Source organism: Myotis daubentonii, chromosome 3, assembly GCF_963259705.1.
Source record: "Myotis daubentonii chromosome 3, mMyoDau2.1, whole genome shotgun sequence".
Lineage (NCBI taxonomy): Eukaryota > Metazoa > Chordata > Mammalia > Chiroptera > Vespertilionidae > Myotis > Myotis daubentonii.
The window spans coordinates 7,819,071-7,825,724 of record NC_081842.1 but is presented as its reverse complement, the minus strand read 5'-3'; the positions used below and the strand labels follow the sequence as shown (position 1 = coordinate 7,825,724).

The 6,654-nt window shown below is 60.7% G+C and overlaps 1 long non-coding RNA gene across 1 annotated transcript; it reads left to right on the top strand.

The window, feature by feature from the left end:
• The first annotated feature begins 408 nt into the window (after nucleotides 1-408).
• On the top strand, nucleotides 409-4,707 carry LOC132229928 (uncharacterized). Its single transcript, XR_009451757.1, has 3 exons — nucleotides 409-728; nucleotides 2,503-2,587; nucleotides 2,701-4,707. It is a non-coding gene; the product is annotated as an uncharacterized LOC132229928 (long non-coding RNA).
• Nucleotides 4,708-6,654: the final 1,947 nt, after the last annotated feature.

Sequence of the window (6,654 nt, the reverse complement as noted above, 5' to 3'; positions counted from 1 at the left end):
GGGCCTGGTCAGAGAGAGGTCAGCACAGAGCCTCTGCGCACAGCTCACAGGGCCCCACGCCCTTTCTGCAAGCGTGGTCTCTATCACGCCCAGGAATAAGAAAGATTGTCGGGGTGCAACAGCAGGTGGCCTCGCCGCTGTCTAGAGAATTCGACACCAGGCAAGGAGGTGCTCCCTCCCCAGTCCCACCTGCTTGCCTCCACTCTTCACTTCCTACCGAGTCCCCGAAACAGCTGTCCTCCCAGCCCTGGGGCGGGAGAGAAAGACGGGGCAGCCATCGGCGTTTCAGACCCTGGAGGAGCATTCTGTGGGCTAACACGCCGGGAGAGGGATCTTGCATGTGAGATGTGCACCATCTAACACTGCTGTTTCCTTTGTACGCTTTCTCACGTCTGGACGGTAGGAGAGTGGGGTCCGGGGGAACTGTGCTGGTGACAGCAGGGACGGCCTCGCCTTTCAGCGGGCTTACATTCAGAGCGCGTCTTTATAGGCTCATTTAAATATCACAAACAATACCTCAGAGGTGGAAGTAAAGATGCGTGGGCGGCTCAAATCTGAAGCATTTTCATCTCCTCTGACTCAGATGTAACCTTCTCGGATGGCTGAGATGAGGGGGAGGGCATCAAGGAGCTCCTGAAGTCGGGAAGGTAGCATCCCAGCTGGCGGCTGGAGCCGCGGGGGCGACTCCGAACACATTCAGCTGGGTCCTGGCTGCCTGTCCTCCCCGGGTCAGTGTGTATTTTTGACAAGCGGAGGGGTGACTGGCCGGAACTGGGCCCACGTTAATTGCTGCTGTGCACCGTCAGCACTGTGAGCGTCACCGGCCAGCCCCGGGCAGAGGCCCACCCCCACATCAGGATTCGGCCCCTGTACGGCAGCTTGCCAGGCTCCAGCTCCAGCTGCTCCATTCGAAGGCAGCTTCCTGCAAGTCTCTGCCCATGGCTGCCCGGCTGCTGGGCAGCTCGCACCTGGGGCTCTGAGTTTCCAGGCGCACCGGCTGGGCCCTGGCGGCATAGGGCTTGTCCCAGGAGGCCCCCACCAGTCAGACTGAGCCCCCCCACCCTGCTCTCAGCTGAAACGCACAGGCCTCCCTCCCTGCACTGAGCCATGTCCCTCCAGGGCCTCCCCGCCTCCCCTGAAGGAGGCTCCTTTGTCCTGGGGGCTGGGCGGGAGCAGAGCGGGTCTTCTGTGCTTCTCCTTCAGGGGCGCCCCTCTCCCACGGTCCTAGCCTCAGACCCCAGCACCCGTGTCCACATGGGCCCTGGCAGAGTGCCTGGTGTTGCCCCCTGCTGTCTGGCTTGTCCAAGTCTGTTCCTCAAATTTGGGGGGTGGAAAATAGGGCCACCACGGCAGGGGGCTCCCCATTTTGCCACAGCTGGATGGTCAAGGGAGGTCTGCTGGCTAGGGGTGGAGGAGCAGCTGTCCCTTAGACCGAGTGAGACCACAGGGACACCCCGCCCTACCCCCTCTAAAGTGAGACAGAAGAGCTGACTCCGGGCAGGGGAATTTTCCACGCCAGCCGGCTTGGTGTGCAGGGGCTGCCAGTTCCGGCTGTGGCTGTGCCCTTCCCTTTTCTCGAGCAGGGTCATTTGCACTCCTGGGTACATCGTGTTCAGATTCTGTCCCGCCTGGCCCTGTACTCAGTAGAACCAGTTCTGGAGGGTGCAGTTCTGGCCTGTGACAGTGAGTCCCGCGAGCCCCGGAAGTCACCAGCCAAGGACAGCAGCAGAGGCCGCGGCCCCAGAGCCATGGCGGAGCTGGCTCAGCACAGGCCCCATCCTCTCCGGCTGGGAGAGGAGGCAACAGAGTGGCAGTGCCCTACAGAGCCACGGCTCAAGGTCACCTTGCACGCCAACGGGCACAACACTTTTATTAACAACAACAACATGCCTTTATTAGGCCCCTCCCTCCTCTGGGCCAGGCAGTTCACTGGGACGTGGGAACCCTGGTGTCCATTTTCAAGAAGAGGAAGCACATGTACCCCACCCCACAGCGTCTCCCACTTGCCTTTAGTTTCCCAGGGGTGCACTTGCATGGGGACACCCCATTGGGTGATGCTGGGCTGGCCTGTGGGTTAGGAAGTTCCCAGGACGCTGTCAGAGCTTCTCAGGGTCTGCAGATGTTTCTGGAAGACCAATCTTGCCCCCAGTGTCCCCTGAGCCTGGGGGCTTCACCTTGGGGCTGGTGGCAGGAAGGAGGGAGGCACCCTCCACCCCAGAGGAGGACTCCCCATGTCTGTCCATCAGGCCACCCTGACTGCCCGAGCCAATGAAAATGTGCAGGATGTGGCCAGCTGGCAGCAGGGCTCTGCCTCCAGCCTTCCCTGTAGGGGCTGGGATGGGCCCGTTTGGTGAACGGGCTGTGCACGTGAGGGCAGAACCGTCCACAGAGGACAGTGCCCGGCCCTGTCCACACTCATGCGGGCAACACCTGTCCATCACTCGGTGGAGGGTGATGGCGCCCTCATGCCCCTGGGCTGAGCCTTCCCCACACCTCCTCCAGGTCTCCTCTGCCTCCCATTGTGAGAAGAGCCGGATTCACCCTCAGAAGCTCCACTCAGCGTCCCCCGGGCGGCAGCTGGTGCCAGGTTCGTGCAGGTGCATTTGGACGATTTCCCTGGACACTCCGCGCAGCCCCCTGGATGGGACGGGGCCCGGACACTGCTGGCCAGGTCTTGAGTCTCGGCGTCTGTCCCCGCAGCGGCCAAGGAAGCAGTGTCTTGGGTTCTCCTACTCGTCTTTCAGGACCCACGGAGCCGGGAGCAGCTGCACAGCACCTAGCTCCTCAGTCCCCAACACAATGCCCACAACTGCCCCTCGTCCTCAGAGATGGGCAGCCCTGCTGACCCCTCGGGACGGCCCGTGTGGCCTCGGGCCAGCACAACAGCATTGCTGTTCCCTCACATGTCGCTGATGAGCATCCATCACAGGCCACTGCTGGGTGACGCGGCTCTGAGGACTGAGCCACAGCCACACCCCACAGTCCACCCTCTGCCTTTGAATCCAGTCTGGCTCTTAAAGTGAGACAACGGCCTTGTTGTGGGTTGAATGTACACAGACACACACACACACACACACACACACACACACACACACACCACACACACACACACACACACAGATATGTCCCTGTCCTAACCTCAGATACCTGTGGCTGTGACCTTATTTGGAAGTAGCATCATTGCAGCTGTGATGAGTTAGGATGAGCCCAGGACTGCCAGTAACACCGGGAGCTGACAGACATGAAGCAGACGTCCCCTGGATCTCCTGGGGAGCGCGTCCCTGCCAACACTGATTTAGGACTGCTGGCCTTCAGATCTAAGAGGGAATACATTTCCGTTGTTTTACGCCACCCAGCCTGTGGTCTTTTGTGATGGCAGCCCAAGGACAGTGACACACCATCGTGTGTGCCCAGTCCTGGCACCACCCCAGCCCTGGCCCCTCTCCTCCCTCCCGCCCTGAGGGGCGGGCATCTGAGGGGCAGGGAGTGACTGTGCGCTGTGCAGCGGTCCAGGTGGTCACCAGGAGGTGGCAGGCAGCCCGGGGACACTGGGGAGAGCGGCCTCCCCAACCCAGCCCCCCGAGAGCCCTACCCCGGCCAGACCATAGCATTCCCTGGACTTAAAGAAGCTGGGGGAACATCACTTGCCTCCCCTGTCTGTGATGAGCTGCTGGCCTTTTTTGCCAACTCTGCGATCCCAGCTGAAGTCACGGATGTTGACACTGTCCCTTGGGGCCTGGAGTATAAATGCATCTCAGAGAGATCTGAGGAGACACCCGGAGGGGCTGGTTCTCAGAAAAGACAGGCCCCGCTGCAGAGCCATGGAGGTGAGGGAGGACGCCAGCTGTCCCCGGTGACGGTGGGAGCCGGTTCAGGCCGACGATCCCCTGCAGCTCGGGTGCTGGCAGCCCACGGGGATACCCAGCTGGGACTGCCAGGTTAGGACTTTGAATTTCTTTTCTTGTGAAGGGAGGTGGGGACTGTGCTTTGCATCTCCTGCCCCCGTGGCAGCAAAAAAAATAAAAAATGAGAGGGCTCTCTGGGAGGGAAGAGAGTCAGGAAATCGCCAGGAGGAGCCAGGCCTCCCCAGGAGCTCAACAGCGAGACAATGACAACGGATGTGCGTCCGATGTGCTGCTGCCGCCTGTGTGCGTCATTAAAGCAGGCAGACGAGCGAGCGAGGAGCGAGCGAGGAGAGCAAGCTGGTCCGCGCTGGGGTGGGAGGGAGGCTGCGGCGGAGATGTTCTCTGCCTCCTCCTGGGAGAGGCGCCACCACCAGGCTCAGGGAACAGGACACGGATGTTCTCGGGCAGGAGGAAAGGGTGGGAGGGTTCCTGGGTTGGAGACCCCCCAGGACACCTTCGGGAGCCTCCTGCCGGGGCAGGCCCTTCCCAGCCAGGCCCCCCACCTCATCGCATGTCCGCAGCAAGCTCATGAGAATGTGGGTCCTGTCCACCGATCCGAGCGGGGCACCCTTCAGCCAAAAAGGCCGGGTCCTCTGTGCACCTTCCAGGCCACAGAGGATCTGCCCTCCACCCACCAGCCCTCTCCCAGACCCTCCCCGCCCACCCCTACGGCCACTCACCCAACCCATGCCCAGCTAGGCACCTACCCTGCCCTGCTCTCCGCTCAGAGGGTGTCCCAGATACCAATTCACTCTGTCTCTCTTAAATGCCCCTCCCAGGACAGCCCTGACACCAGAGCAAAAGTGCTGCCATCCCCACCCCCCACCTCCCTTGACCCCCCACCCCCATCTAACTGTCCCCCTCCCCGCACTCACCCTCCCCGTCAAGTGCTTGACGATTTGCAATGGCTGATGGTCTCCTTCACTGGGGCCCCATCAAACTTGTTGTGAACAAACGAACGAATCAATGAGTGGATGAATGAGTGAATTCCATCCGTCCATTGGAAAGAGCCTTCACAGTGGGCCCATCAGCCCGCAGGCAGTGGCAGGGAAGGCCACCCCCTCGAACCCTCCCCTGCTCTCCTGGAAGAGACCCGGATCACAGAGTCTGAGAAGGCCTCTGAGGCCCTGGACCAGCCCCCGGAGGCTCCAAGGGGTCGCACACCTGTAACGCCCACCATTGCCACCTGCCCACCAAGCTAGGGCGGCCTGAGGGACACCAGCCACCAGACAGATAGTGAGACATGGGACTTCCTCGGCACGGGGTTTCAGCAGCTGGAAATGGTGCTTGATTACAGCTGCTACGCCCATTACAAGCCCTGTTTATAATCGTATCTGAAAGGTTCGGAGTGGGCGGGGGCGGGCACCTATGACATGAGGCCATAAGGTATCAAAAGAACTTTTATTCCAGGCACCTGGCTGCAGGTGGGCTGAGCCCAACAAAGGAATCAGCGGAGAGTGAAGGGGGAGGCAGGGTTTTATTGTCTTCTGCTGGCTGCCACCGCTCTGCTGACGTAAGGTCGGGTCCGTCCTTGGCTCCTACCATGCCAGGTGTCTTCTGGTTATCTGAGCTATGCGGTGCTCAAGGCTGCGAGCTTTCTGCAAGATATCTGCTAAGCACAACAAGTTTTCTCTGCCCCGTTTTATTCTCTTTAACCCTTTCAGTGCCCCCGACCCCCGTGCAGGGTGAAGCTGTTGTTGCAGAGTGCGCTATCGGGCACCGTGCAGGTCCTGACGCTTTGTGTTCTGAACTCTCCATAACTCAGACCTTTACGAACTCACTGGCCCTTTCCTCTGCCAAGCCCAAATCACAAACTGGCCCCTCCGCCAGGTGGGTGCAGAGGAGTGTGGTTTCACGTCATCCCTCCATTTTCCACGGCTTATCTCTCCTGATCCCCGCAAAGCCTCCTGGCAGGAAAGCAGTCCCATTAGGGTCGGTCTGAACTACGTTCTCGGTGTCATTTGGCTTTTAATTTGCTGACAGCAGAGCCGGTCCTGCTTCCCGGTCGGTCCCAGACCCGTTTCTTGGGGAGCCTGGATGCTTCTCTTTCCCTGCTGTGGTTTCTCTTCTGCCTCTTAGCTGCAGGCTCGTTCCTGGTCTCTGTCCCCCATCTGTCCACAGTGCGTGTGACAGGGAACATGGCCAGGCCCTGTGAGCCGCCGGACTCGGGAACCAGAGTTCTGACCACCGCTCCTCCCAGATGACCGTGGTTTCATGTCATCCTGGACGATGGAGGGAGCTCCCAGAGAGGCTGGGGGCCGGCTCCCAAGTCCTCAGCGCCCCTAGTAGACGTTCATCTCCTGCCCTGGCCAGGCCTCCCCCCACTGCTCCAGGAGCAGCTGGTGGAGAGCACACGGTTTCCCTGGGGGTCTCCGGGCCACTGTACATGGCAGCCTCACAGGCAAGGGCAGCAGCCACTGGGCTCCACACACTGGCAGGAACAAACAAGCCCCTCGTCTGCCCTTCGGCACCTAGGACCCCAAACACGCGTCATCGCTGTTTGCACGTAGCGACGGAATCAGAGACAAGGTCGGATAAAATCCGCCAGCAAAGGCACTGGGTTCATTCTGTCCCCAGCACAAGCTGAGCAGTGGTGCACAGGGGTACGGGGAGCAGGGCCCCGTGCTGACACCTCATGCTGGATCTCCGGCCTTGGGGCGCAGCTGGGCTCTGCTGACCCTCCCCCAGGCCGAGGCCAGTGCTGCCGGCACAGAACCACACGCGAATTTTCAAAGCAGATGCCCTGGCA